The 14,745-nt window shown below is 49.4% G+C and overlaps 1 long non-coding RNA gene across 1 annotated transcript in view; it reads left to right on the top strand.

Moving 5' to 3' along the window:
- The first annotated feature begins 9,621 nt into the window (after window positions 1-9,621).
- The window catches only part of LOC111726407, a 17,190-nt gene continuing 12,066 nt past the window's right edge, over window positions 9,622-14,745 (top strand). The window contains exon 1 of the long non-coding RNA XR_002774185.1: window positions 9,622-9,801. This is a non-coding gene — a long non-coding RNA (uncharacterized LOC111726407). The remainder of the gene's footprint in view (window positions 9,802-14,745) is intronic.

Raw genomic sequence — 14,745 nt, 5'->3', positions numbered from 1 at the left:
AGCAGCTGGGACCACAGGCACCCGCCACAACACCCAGCTATTTTTTTTGGTTGCAGCCGTCATTGTTGTTTGGCGGGCCCAGGCTGGATTTGAACCCACCACCTTAGGTGTATGTTGCTGGCGCCTTAGCCACTTGAGCCACAGGTGCCGAGGCAACCTTGTCTTCCTTATAATTATTTCTGGGCATATCTGTAGTAGTCATCTGCTTCCCTTCCTCCCTCTTGCCCTCTCTCCATTTTTTCTCCCTTCCTCCTTTCTTTCCATCCTTCCTTCCCGAAGAATACATTTTCAGAGAGAGACAGGTTCCAAGAACATTGTTTGGTTCCTGGATCCAGCCGTGCCTAAAGCTGAACCACCCATGGACTTTTCAGTCATGTGAGCCAATGAATTCCCCTGTGAGTTTCCATTCCTTTCCCAAAAAACAGTGTTGGTGGATACAGTGGATTGAGAGCTGATCATGTTCCCAAAAGACACAATCCTGAAAATATAATTCTGGAAAAAATGATTTTAAAAATACTTTAGAGATATTCATTTACACGTTTAAAAGGGGACTTATTTGAGAAATATAAAAACATGACAGAATCCTTCAGAATTCCACTTTGCAGGCATTCACATACAGACCACAAATTTGTCAGAAATAATATGATTACCAAACGGCAGCACCGTTGTGTCTTCTTAACCTCCCATGCACACAATTATTGTCTTGTCTTTTCTTTTGAGACATAGTCTCACTTTGTCACCCTTGGTAGAGTTGCGTGGCATCACAGCTCACAGCAACCTCAAACTCTTGAGCTTAAGCGATTCTCTTGATTCTCTTGCCTCAGCCTCTCAAATAGCTGGGACTACAGGGGCCCGCCACAACACATGGCTATTTTTAGAGTCAGGGTCTCCCTCTGGCTTAGGCTGGACTTGACTCCTGAGCTCAGGCAATCCACCCATCTTGGCCTCCCTGAGTGCTAGGATTACAGGCATGAGCCACCATGCCCAGCCTGGCAAGTATTTTTGGTTCAGGTCTCTGAACTTATCAACTTCTTTTTATTCTCTGACATAGGGCATTTCTTTGACGGCAAGCATGGTGCTGTGTGGAGAGGCAGAAGTTGTAAACAATTTAATAATTTGGCAGGAGAGATTTCTTGCATTTTTCATCTGTGTTTTCATTTCTACGATCTTTAAAACATTCATTGCACCTGTATTTAGACAGTGGTTGTGGTCTACAAATTTTGTGAGTATGCTCTGTCCATTTGGAAGACATTAAGCTATTTTACAACATCAATCATGATTAGCTTTTAAACATTTACCTTTTACCAATATAGCCTCATATACTTATCATGCCCTTTCTGTGAAGACACCACGTCATAGATCTCTTCCATTACATTGTAAGGAAGGAGTACAGTAAGAACAAAGAGATTCAGGCAAGGTTTTCCAGAGAAACACAACTAATAGAATATGTACATAGATAGATAAAAATGGATTTATCAGGGTAATTGGCTCACACAATTATGGTGGCTGAGAAATCCTGTGACAAGCCATTTGCAAGCTGAAGACCCTGGGATGCTCAGGCCAAAAGACCTCAGGACTCTGATGTAAATTCTAGAGTCCCAAGGCCAATGAGCCTGGAGTTCTGATTGATGTCCAGGCCACAGAAGAAAAGCCTGTCCCAGACTCGAGAGAGATCAGTTCACCTTCTGCATTTGTTCTCCCCAGGCCCCCAGCTGACTAGATGGTGCCCACCAACTTGGAGGGCAGATCTTCCCCACCTAATCTGCTCAGACTCACACACTAACACCCACACAGGCACACCTAAAGTGAAATTTCACCATGTTTCTTAATCCAGTCAAACTGACACCTAAAATTAAGTCCACCAGTCCCCCCGCCTTGTCAGCTTGGCACCCATATGCATGGATCTCCTTAAACTATACTTAATTTCCAAACAAAGGCAATAACGAGGTATTAATTCCACCCGAGATGATGCAACTCTCTTGTGATAGTGATTTTCAGGCTTTTACATGTTAAGGATTTTAGATTTTAGGGATTTAGACTTTAAGGATTTTACCATTCAGGATTATGGCACTGAGGACTGTGTCTTTCAGAATTATGATCCAAGCCCCAGTGAATTAACTCTTCCTCTTAATTGTGTCAGAAGGGCTCTGATTTCTCTTTCTAGCCAGCACGGTGTGGAGCATAGCACTTTGTACACAACAGACACTCCTACATATTGGTTTGAGAGAGGAGAGCAGCCGACACAGCCCTGATGGAGCTCGCTAGTCACAATCCTGCCCCTGCTGTTTCTCCAACGCCCTGCCCAGGCTCTGCCATGTGGGCAGAGTGACAACCTCGCTCACAGGTGAGGCATCAGGGTCTGAGCCCCGCAGAAGTCAATGGCACAGCTGAGAAGAGAGCTTGGCCTCCTGGCACAGTTCCCTTCTGAATCATTCACCTATCGTGGAAGGAGAATGTTGGATTGGATTGCATGTGCACACGGTGCCCCAGACACAAGTAAGGAAAATAGAGATGGTGGGTAATTGGTCATGACTGGGAGAAAACAATTATCTTTAAAACAAGAAATCCCAGGCTCGGCACCTGTGGCTCAAGTGGCTAAGGTGCCAGCCACATACATCTAAGGTGTCGGGTTCAAATCCAGCCTGGGCCCACCAAACAATAGTGGCTGCAACCAAAAAAAATAGCCAGGCATTGTGCCGGGCGCCTGTGTTCCCAGCTACCTGGAAGGCAGAGGCAGGAGACTCGCTTGAGCCCAGGAGTTGGAGGTTGCTGTGAGCTGTGATATCACAGCACTCTACCCAGGGGGACAGCTTGAGGCTCTGTCTCAAAAAAAAAAAAAAGAAAAGAAAAGAAAAGAAAAGAAAGAAAAGAAAAAAGAAATCCCAGTAAGAAATAATAAACAAATTTGTGTGGGACAGGCTTGTGGAACAAATTTACAAAGTTAGTATGTGGCACAAAGTTTGACTGGGTTAATGACTGTGAGCACCTTAGTGTTGAGTGAATTGCAGATAGTAGGTTTGGTGTCCAGAGGTTTGATTAGCTGTAGCTATCACTCTATGAGTTAATGACAGGGCCAGGTTCTCAGTCCTTACCTTCTGGTTTCTGAGGACAGAGCTGTTTCTAGTACTCTAGGATCATTTTCTCAGAGGCATGAACTGCAAAATGACCAGGGCTGGCTTGGCAGATGGAGCATGCTGGATTCACAGCAAGGGTTTAGTGGATTGGCGCTGCCTCCATCCCAACCTGCTTCTAGAGTCCCTTCAGTTCTACAGCATCTCGTAAGATAAAAACTGCATCTCCCAGACTTTCCAGGGTTCTGGAAGGTCATTTTCCTGCTTCCCCACTGTAGCTGCCTGCAAGCACCACCATAGGAGTTTGTCCACAGAAATGTTCCAGTACCCATGTTAGGGGTTGAATTGTGAACCCCCCCCCCAAAAAAAAATTCATATGTTGAAGTCCTAATCCCCAAGACCTCCAAATTTGACCTTATTTGAGAATAGGGTTGTGCTGATGTAGATAGTTAAGATGGAGTATGGTGGGCTTCTAATCCCATATGAATTATAAAAAGGGGAAATTTGGGGCTTAGCGTTTATAGCTCAGTGGTTAGGGCACCAGCCACATTCACTGGAGCTGGTGGGTTCAAACCCAGCTGGGGTCTGCCAAATAACAATGACAACTACAACCAAAAAATAGCCGGGTGTTGTGGTGGGTGCCTGTAGTCCCAGCTACTTGGAGGCTGAAGCAAGAGAATCACTTAAGCCCAAGAGTTGGAGGTTGCTGTGAGCTGTAATGCCATGGCACTCTACCAGACAACATAGTGAAACTCTAAAAAAAGGGGGGGAGGGATTTTTTTTTTTTGAGACAGAGTCTCACTTTGTTGCCCTTGGGAGAATGCCTTAGTGTCACAGCTCACAGCAACCTCAGACTCCTGGGCTTAAGCAATTCTCTTGCCTCAGCCTCCCAAGTAGCTGGGACTACAGGCGCCTGCCACAACATCCAGCTATTTTTTTTTTAATTGGTTGTAGTTGTCATTGTCGCTTGGCAGGCCCAGCCTGGATTCAAACCCACAGGCTCCAGTGTATGTGGTTGACGCCACAGGCTCCAGTGTATGTGATTGGCGCCATAGCCACTGAGCTATAGGCACTGAATTGGGTGGGGCGGGGGGGGGAGGTGGGAGGGGTGGAATCAGACACACACAGGGAGAATACCACATAGAGAAAAAGGTTGAGATCAGGGTGATGCATCTGCAAACTAAGAACACCAACCACTGCCGGCAAAGCACCAGAGGCCAGGAGAGAGGCCTTGGAATAGACTCTCCCGCAGCCTTAGAAGGAACCAACCCCACTGACACCTGCATCCCAGGCTTCCAGCCTCTGTTATTGTTCAGTACCACCCAGATGGTGATGCCTTGTTATGGCAGCTCTAGCTTACTAATAGAACTCATCGCTGGCTTTGAGGGTGTCAAGAGGCAGTTGTGGCAGACTCAAGAGTGGTCCTACATAGATATATAAAAGGAGATTTAATATGGGAATTGACTCACACAATTATGGAAGCCAAGAAGTCCCACAGTTTGCCACCTACAAACTGGAGAACCAGGAAGACTGCTGATATAATTCAGTCATGCTGAAAGGCCTGGAACCAGGGGTATTGCTGAGTCCAAAGAAGCAAGAACAATCTTCCTTATTCAGTCTACTGATTCAAATGTCAATCTCTTGCAGAAACACCCTACCGTACACAGCCAGAAATAATGTTTTACCTCTATCTGGGCCTCCCATAGCCTAGTCAAGTTGACACATAAATTTAACCATTATATATCACTTCTGATAGCAGCAGAGGTAGCAGCTGCCCTAGCAGAACAGTTCTGTGGTGTTGTCTGCACCATTCCCAGGGGTCTTGACCAGAGCTGCTTCTCCAGCCTTTCCCAATTTGTGTAAGCACCCAATTCCCTGTAATAAATCCCTTTCGGTTTAAAAGGATAGTTTGTTTCCTACAAATAGACCCTGACTGATAACATTTATTAGACATTGATTGCTGCATTAAATTTGCAATTCTTTGCATTCATCATATGTAAGTTCTAACACAAAGTAAGCTGTCAAAGTCTTCCTGCATGCCTGTACAAAAGTGATGATTGCCTTTTCTTCTGATAGTGGCTAACATTAATGCCCAGTAGAAATCAAGAAAATACAAATTGCCAGCTCGGCGCCTGTGGCTCAAGCGGCTAAGGCGCCAGCCACATACACCTAAGGTGGCAGGTTCGAATCCCCAGCCCGGGCCCGCCAAACAACAATGATGGCTGCAACCAAAAAATGGCCAGGCGTTGTAGTGGTCACCTGTAGTCCCAGCTACTTGGGAGGCTGAGGCAGGAGACTCGCTTGAGCCCAGGAGTTGGAGGTTGCTGTGAGCTGTGATGCCATGGCACTCTACCCAGGGGGATAGCTTGAGACTCTGTCTCAAAAAAAAGAAAATACAAATTGCTATGCCAGAAATCCTAGCACTCCGAGAGGCCAAGGCAAGTGGATTGCTTGAGCTCATGAGTTTGAGAACAGCCTGAGCAAGAGTGAGACCCTGTCTCTACTAAAAATAAAAAACTGGGGCAAGAGGATCTCTTGAGCCCAAGAGTTTGAGGTTGCTGCAAGCTATGACACCATGGTACTCTACTAATGGCAACAAAAAGAAAAGAAAAAAGAAATACAGAAAGTGATAATAAAGTAAGCCCAAATGCCCACCACCCAGAGATGACTTCCATTCTTATTTTGTTGAGCATTTTTTAATACATCAAATAGTGCATTTCAATATGTGCCAATTGCATGCACACTTACATGTGTTACTGGGGTGTTCCCCTGCACAGTTCAGGGTGCAATTGCTGTGGCTCAGTTCTTGCTACTCTTACACTGACCTCCCCTAACACACACACACATCATTTTACTTAAATGGCATTATACCACATATCTTCTTTCCTACCATGCTTTATTTTCAAACTCAATAGTAAGTCATGGACGCCTTTCGATGGCATGGTATTTTTGAGAAATTGGTTTGGTGATGAGGCAAGTAATTATAAGCATTTTATCACTAACTGTCTGTGTGCTCACCAGCCAGATTTAAACTCCACTAATGGAAGTTTTGTGTTCATTAAAGAGAACATATAGAACTTTATTTCTAACTCAGGGGTGATGGATCTGTCCAATACATAATTATTTCCCAACTGACCACCCCTGAGCTGTGTCTTTGGGGTAGAATTCACATAAAGTCAGGTCTAGAGGTCAGGGACAGGTCACAAGTGAGAACAGGAAGAGTGAGATGAGTGCCTAGGGTGCTGGGCCTAGAAGGAACTTGCCAGGTTGTCATCAGCCTCTACTTGCATTCTTTTAGTGACAGAGAATCACCACTTTACCAAGACAGCCCATTAGCCAACTTCGCCCTGAAGGAGCTCCACTGATTCACAAAGTCTTTCCCACTTAGAAATCTAGACTCTATCTTCCTGAAGAATCCAATTGTATCAACTCATGCTCTTCCTTGGTCATCCTGTAGAGAAGTGGAGTCAGCGCTCCCAGGCCCTGTGAGTCCCCTGTTCTCCCATTCCCTCCTGAACACACCCTCTGAGGACACAGAGTCACCAATTCAAACACACTCTCTTACCCACCTCCCAACAGGAGCCTCCCTCCTCCTCCCCAGAAGTCTTACTCCCAAATACTAAGTTGGAGTCTATTGACTTGTTTCCTGTGGGAATGGAGGGATTTCAAGGTGGCTTTTCCACTGTCTGGAAAGAAAAGCCACTTCACACTGGTTCATAAATATAAAAAACCCATAACTTCCAAGAGACAATATGGGAAATAGAAACAGCTTCCAAAATGTCTGAGGCAGATTTATGGAGACAGAGTCACCATGGCTGCCAGTTTTTTGAGATTATTCTGGTGCCAGAGCACCTCTCTCCTGATGCCCTAGGACCTACCTCCAGTTCTCTTCAATACCTAGCCTTGACCTCTCACAATGGACTTGCTGATACCCCAGTGTTTTGACTCACAGGTGTAGCCAACTCAAGCACTTAGCCGGGTGCAGGGCAGGGCTCATGAGCATTGAAATGGTAAGTCTCCCCACAACTCACCCTGCTGTATGTTCTGTTTTTCCTTCTGGTCTTGATATCATAGCAGAACAGAAGTCTGAGTAAAGTTTCCCAATGTCTGGTGGTGCCCATAGCTCAGTTGGCAGGGCGCCGGCTACATACACCGAGGGTGGTGGGTTCAAACACAGCCCTGGCCAAATAGCCAGGTGTTGTGGCGGGTGCCTGTAGTCCCAGCTACTTGGAAGGCTGAGGCAAGAGAGGTTTGAGGTTGCTGTGAGCTGTGACACCACAGCATTCTACCCAGGGCGACATGGTGAGACTCTGTCTCACCAAAAAAAAAAAAAAAAGTTTCCCGATCTCCAAAGTGGATTTTACATAAATTCAATGGTTCAGCTGGGCTTTCTCTATACTTTGGGATCTGTTAAAAATCATATTAAACTGGGGCATCATGCAGGGGTGGGGGGTGAAGTCACCAAGCCCTCCCTACCCCACCCTCTCTTACTGTACCTAGGGCTGTGCCTGAGAGTGGAGTTCACCTTCCTGGTTTAGAGGGGCAGGGGATGATGTGGATGCGAGTCTGTGTGACAGGCTCTGTCGTCGTGACAGTGAACAATGTCTAACATCGACTGAGCACTTGCTCTGAAGCAGGCAGTGGGCTCAACCCTTCCCGAGTATGAGTGTTGCCTTTACCTTTGAGCAGCTGTGGGAGGTGGGTACTGTTATTTGCTCCACTCTGTAGAGGAGATAAGCATCACACAAGTTCATTCACAGAACTACTCAAGGCCCCACGGTGAGGGTAGCAGGGGTGGAGCTGAGCCCCGTAACTCCAGGGTCCTGCTACCACCATCCCCAGGACTGTACATGCCACCCTGCCGGCACCCATGGCAATGCTGCAAGGCAGGTGTGATTATCTCCATTTTCCACAGGAGGAACTTCGGGCTCAAGGTGGCAGTTAAGTAACCTGCTCAGACCTCACGGCTAGGAAGTGGCAAAGGCAGGACAGATCAAGGCCTCCCGACACCAAGAGAATTCTGTCCTCAGAAAGAATGAGGTAGATCGGTGAGGTGGAACAAGGAACTTTTTATTCTCCTATTGGACTGGGAGCCTCTTAAGGTCAGGGACAGTGTGGGATTCAACACCCTCTCCCTTTGGGCCCCCAGCTGGCCCCACACAGGATATCATAAGGCCCTGTGTGCTGGGAGGATTCCGTGCCAGTGGCAGGCAGACCATAGCATCTGGCCTGAGGAGGGGAGCGGTGGGGGGGCAGTCCCGTGCAGCCTGGGGGTCCAGGGAACTGAATGACACTGCAAAACACAGACCGGGGTCCAACGGCCTGGCTGCAGAAGGGAAGCTCTGAGCCATGAAGGGCAGGGACCAGATGACAGGGCACAGCTGGCCACTGGGAGGAGCCCTCCTTGGGCCTCAGCGTGGCTGCTAGGCTGGCGGCTACTGCCTCGTTCACATAACCCTTCCACATGTCATCGCTGGCCCTTCTTCATAGGCTCTGTGGGAAGCCTGGGGACACAAACCCTGCTGGGAGAAGCCAGCAGAAAGCAGCCCAGCAAACATGAAAGATAAGCTCAGCTTGGTGCAGTCCCGAGGGGGTGAGGGAGAAGCCCATGGGGATGTGGCCAGGGAAGGCTCTCCCAGGGGGACATCTGAGCAGGGAATAGCAGCAGGGGAAGGACAGGTTATAAGAGGCTCTGGGGAGAGGACACTTGGGGTGAAAAGACCTGCAAGTGCAAAGGCCCTGAGGTGCAACCAAGGAGTCTATAGGCGACCAAGGTGGCCAGCACAGAGAGAAAGAGGGAGTATGGCACGAGATGGTCATTCTGGGGGACTACAATAGCAGGGGGAAGAAAGCCCCCCAGTTGTCCTAGACTCAAGCCTCTGCCCCATAGCAGCCTCATCATGTGACTGGATCAGGCCTTCTCTGCCAGCCTGGGCCTCCTTGGCACAATGATTGGGTGGCTTCCCAGGGTCCCCAGTTTCCTTACCCCTGAACTCCCATCCCTCACCATTCCCATTACCCCCTGGACTCCAAGAGCCACCAATGGCATCTTCCCCATTGGGCTCCCAGAAAGCCTCAGAGCTTCCACTGTAGTCCCGGGACACAGGAGCTGGGGCAGCGGAAGGAAATTCTCACACACACAGCTTTCTCCCAGGAGTTTGCTTGAGTTCCCAGGCTGACAACTGGCAACCCTCAGGACTCTGTCCCCCACCCTCTCCCTCCTCCTCCTCCCTCTGCTCTCCCCTGCCCCCCTTCTCAGCTTAATGACTTCCACATGGGCCTCTGGCGGCTGGAGCCAAGCCTCCCAGCATTGTCTGAAATCTCCAAATTTAGAAGAAATATGAAAATTGTCAACCATTCCTTCCTTAGGGGGTAAAAGCAACATTCGGCACGAGGGCAGGTCAAGGCGCGGCTGTCACGTGGTGGGTGCCCAGGCCAATGGGGGCCCTGGGAGGACACAGCACTTGCCTCACCCCAACACTGGGCTCGCCCTTCAGCTCATATAAGGTAAAAGGCAGCCTGGACTCTGTGGCCAGGGAGCCGCGGGCAAGGGGCTGAGGGGAGGGGGACCTGGTGCCAGTCGCTTAAAAGTGCCCCTGTGGCAGTGAGGGGCACCAGAGGCCGCGTCAAGTTAGTTGAGAAGCAGTGACACCCCCCAACCACGCCCCAGACAGGCTGGCCCCCATCTCCAAGCCCCAAGGAGCCACACCTGGACCAGGCCTCCAGAAAGGTAAGCACTGGCTGTAGATCTGAGATCCGTGAATGGGGGTGCCTCTGAAGCACTTCCCCCGGGAATGCTGTGTCTGGGGGTCTTGTCCTTGCTCTCTTCCTAACTGCTCTCTGGTTCTCAGTTTCCCCATCTGTACAAGGGCTGGACTCAGTGATCTCTTAAGTGTCCACCCAAGCCCTGCCCAGCTCTACTCCTATGCCCCTGTGGGATTATGGCAGTCCTTGCTGCTGTGGTTAAGTGAGGGAAGAAGGGACAGAGGGAGTGGACAGAGTTAATGTCCTGCCAGCCTGAGCTTCACCACCGTGCGGAGTCCGGGCCAGTCTCCCTGGCTTCCATGCAGACCGGGCTTCTTCCTTATTATCTGGGGCTTTGATTTCACAGCTCCAAGAGCCTGGGGCTCCTGGCAAGGAAAACTGTTTTCAAATAATGGTTTCAAGAAACAAACCTGGGGGAGAAACAGATACAAGTTCAGGCTCTGGTAGGTAGGAGAGAGCTGGAAAGGGCGGGTGCAGGCTGTGCACAGGGGCCTCCACTGACTGGTGGAGTCGGGGGACCTGAGCTCTAGCCCGAGCCCTTCTCTCCATGCCTGGCTATGTGGCCTTGGGCAGGCATTCTCCCCTCTTTAGGCCACAGTTTCTCCATCTGTATAAGGTGGTCGCTAGACAAAACAGTCTCTATGTAGGATGTGGTTTCTGAATTTTTTTCACCTAGGAGCAGCTGGAAGTTCCCCCAGGAGGTCCCTGAGCCAATTCTGCCCTTTGACCATGGGCTTAGATCCCAACAAATGAAGCCTATGGGAGCTTTTAGAGGTAGTGCCTGAAGTAATGGAGAGTAGCTGAAGGGTCTGTGACTGTGGGCTGGGCCAGGGGTGTATCCTGAGGCCTCCACCCGAGCTTGGCCCTGACAACACAGCCACTACTGAAGAAGAGACTTATCTCTGGAATCAGTGACGTAGGAGTGCAGGATATCAGAGTAGGGTAGGGACAAAAAAAGGTGGGAGAAGGCTTCCAGGGTGTGAAGTGGTGGGACAGGGGACCAGAGGAAGGCAGGAGACTTGTGACAGGCACTGTGAGGAGCAGGGCTGGGTAGAGGCAGGGCTTAGGATGGGAACAAGAAGATGTGCAGTCAGGCTCCTCTGAACACATTCTTGCCACATCCAGGTCCCAGAACAGAATGCAGTAGTCTAGTGCCAGCCTGCCCAGCACCCTGACCTTTCTGCTTCTGGTCACACAAGGCCCAAGATCATAATGGTCCAGGAGAAGGTGCAGAATCTGACTGTGTGGGTCCAATTTTAGCTTGTTTACTTATTAGACAAGTGACCTTGGGCAAGTCACCTGCCATCTTAGAGCCTCGGCTTCCTCCTCTGTAAAATGGGTACAGAGGTGAGATTTGACCTCACATGGTTGTCATGAAAAGTAAGGGACATATGCGCATAAGAGCAGGAGAAATGAGGCTGCTGTTTCATTGCAGTTAGACCCCATACCTCTCATGGGACAAAACGATCTTAGCTATGTGAAGGGAGAAGTGGGAATAAGACCCATCCAGGGGACACCCAGAGTTGCTAAAGAGACAACAGGCTTTGGCAAGAGGCAGGAGGAATCCAGAAGTCAGAGGTTAAGGGTTACAGAAGAACGATCAGTTTGATGTGCCTGAAGGACTAAGTGGGGTTTTCTTTACTGCCTTTAGGGCATTGTGTGGGCAATGTGTGCCCCAAAGTATGGTGCCTGAACCACTGCACACTGATCTCCTAACAAGGCATCCTGGGTGGAGCCTAGGAATCTGCATAACAAGCTCCCTGGGAGATCTCATGTACATAGAAGTTTGGGGAGTACTGAGCTGTACAGCGGGCTAGGATCTGCCCACACAGCCCAGGCAGATGTAGCCACAGAAGGAAAGCACAGCTCTAGGGGACTCAGTGCTGGAACAGAACCTGCCTCTCTGCCTAACCAGGGGTTGAGTTGGTGGTGCAAATAAGAATTAGATTGCTATCATTTGTGGAGTGCTTATAAAATCCATGCAGTCCCATGGTCTTTACATGAATTAATTCATTAATCCTTATAGTAAGGAAGGTGCAATTATTATCCCCATTGGGCAGATGAGGTACCTGAGTCACAGAGAGGTTAAGTAGCTTGCCTAGGGTCACACAGCTTGAGAATTATTAAGTCTAAACTGTCCCAGGCTGCTGTCTCCCCCTAGATATCTCCCACCTCCTACCCTGCCCCTTTCCCACCTTAGAGCACTCTGGGGAGCCTCCAGTGTATCTTATGGAAGGAGACAGAATATGTACAGGAGACTTCCCAAGATTCAGGTACCAGGCCGAGTCGTTTGCTTTACGCTTTAATCTTCCCAGGATTCCTGTAAGGCAGGAATTGGCCTCATTCTATCACCTCAGTTCATAGACAAGGTAGTCACTGCAGCTAACCCGAGGTCATGCAACTAGAAAGTGGCAAAGGGATTTGAACCCAGTCTATGCAACTCAAGAATGCATGTCTTAGACCGCCCACCACTCTCTCAGGGCAGTGATAAAGAATCCTCTTCTGCAGAAGAGACTGAGGCTGAGAGGAAGGTCATGTCCAAGCCTGACCACAAGTCTTCTAGCCCTGCCACTGCCCCAGAACAGATAGGAGTTTGTCACTGATCCCTGGGAGCCACACAACAACTCTTTGGGGCAAAAATCAGCCCCTTCCCAGTCTGGCCAGCTCTGGGAAACTGCTGACATATATAGCCCTAAGGAATAGAAAGTTCTAAAGCCCATGGCTGTGTGACTCCCCATGTGAGCCCAAGGGGCCCAGGGAGATGACCATGACCAAGCGCTGCCTCCTCCTGCAGTCTTCCAAGCACTTCCAGTGGTCGGGGCACAGGGCCGTGGGGTAGGGCAAAGAACCACGGCAAAAGCTATTTCAGATTATTGTCCTTATGACCATTTTTGTCTCCAGGTACCCATAAGCCAGAGTTTCTGTGGGGCTCACACCTAGAGGGGGTTTGCTGGGGCCTGGGCTGCACACCTGTCAACTTTACAGGAGAGGAGAGCCCCAGATTATTTTCCAAAGTGGCTGAACCAAGCCACACTCCCACACTCCCAAGGCAGTGTATGAGCCTTCCTCGCTCCTTGACCACACTTGAAACAATCAGATTTCTTGAACCATATGTGTTACACACTTTATTTTGAATGTATCAAACTTGTATAATAAAAACGTAAGGAAGAAATGGAAATAAAAACATATGCTGCTAGGCGCCTGTGGCTCAAGTGGCTAAGGCGCCAGCCACGTACACCCAAGGTGGCAGGTACAAATCCAGCCTCGGGCCCGCCAAACAACAATGATGGTTGCAACCAAAAAAAAAAATAGCTGGGCGTTGTGGCGGGGGCCTGTAGTCCCAGCTACTTGGGAGGCTGAGGCAGGAGACTCGCTTGAGCCCAGGAGTTGGAGGTTGCTGTGAGCTGTGATGCCACAGCACTCTACCCAGGGGGATAGCTTGAGGCTCTGTCTCAAAAAAAAAAAAAATATGTGTTAGCTGGGTGTTGTGGCAGGCACCTGTAGCTCCAGGTACTTAGGAGGCTGAGGCAAGAGAATCACTTAAGCCTAAGAGTTTGACGTTGCTGTGAGCTGTGATGCCACGGCACTCTACCCAGTACAACAGAGTGAGACCCTGTCTCAAAATATATATATGTGTGTGTGTGTGTCTGCAGGATGCTACGTTCCTGTCCACATGAATATCTAGAAATTTGCCCTACATAGGCTGAGTTGCAGAGTGCCCTAATCACAAGCACAAAAGCCCTGGGGTGGGAGTGAGCACAGCTCACATGGCCCTCCCCAGCCCTGCAGTATGCAGTGGCCACAGTCCAGTGAGAGGTCACCCAAGGGGTGAGCTGCAGGAATTTGGGGGAAGAGCCCACACTGGCTGCTGCTAGTGGCTTGTCTAGACAGGCCCCACAGGGCTTCACCACACATTGTGAGAGCTGAGAGCTGCGGCCAGCCCCTTACCCGCTTGCAAAAGAGGCTTTGGCAGCAGCCAAACCACCAGAAACCTTTTCTCCAATTCAAAGCATGCCTTAATGCACAGCATGAATTACCCACCCTTGGGGCCTACAGAGACCAGCTTATCAGGCTCCTTTCTGTTTCAGTGAAGGAAGCCAAGGGGGTCTCAGCTGTGGAAGGGATCCCTATGCCCAGGTGATGAAAGGACCAGGTGGTTCAGAGGCAGTAGGCTGGCAGTTCAAGATGCCTAAGTTCGAATCCTGGCTCTGCTTTATACCAACCGTGGGACCTTGGGCAACTTACTTAGGTTCTCTGTGGTTCACTCACCTCATTTGTAAAACAAGGATGTTAAGAGTTGGGTCTCATTAGGTTACTGAGTTGCCTGGTTTAACTCATTGAGCGAGTTAATGAGTTAGAATTCATGGAGCCCTTAAAACAGAGACTGACGCTTAGTAACTACTCAATAAAAAATAACTGCTAAAATATGGTTACTAAAGGCAACTTCTGCCAGGGGAAGAAGTTCTCTCAGCTGAGCTCCAACTTTTCTTTGGACCTTGGGGGATAAACGGCATTCTTCCTTCAACACTTGGAGCTGGGTGTGGTGATAAGTGCCTTTAGTCCTAGCTGACGCTGAGGTAGGAGGCTCGCTTGAGCCCAGGAGTTCAAGGCTGGGTCTAGAAGTTTGAGGCTGCAGTGGAGCTATAATCGTACCAGCCTAAGTGACAAAAACCCCATCTCAAAATAAATAAAGGCTCGGCGCCTGTGGCTCAAGCGGCTAAGGCGCCAGCCACATACACCTAAGGTGGCGGGTTCTAATCCCCAGCCTGGGCCTGCCAAACAACAATGATGGCTGCAACCAAAAAAATGGCCGAGCATTGTGGCGGGCACCTGTAGTCCCAGCTACTTGGGAGGCTGAGGCAGGAGACTTGCTTGAGCCCAGGAGTTGGAGGTTGCTGTGAGCTGTGAT

This window comes from Otolemur garnettii, unplaced genomic scaffold (assembly GCF_000181295.1).
Source record: "Otolemur garnettii isolate 467f Iridium unplaced genomic scaffold, OtoGar3 scaffold00003, whole genome shotgun sequence".
In the NCBI taxonomy this organism is placed as follows: domain Eukaryota; kingdom Metazoa; phylum Chordata; class Mammalia; order Primates; family Galagidae; genus Otolemur; species Otolemur garnettii.
This window is presented reverse-complemented; position numbering and strand designations above follow the sequence as displayed.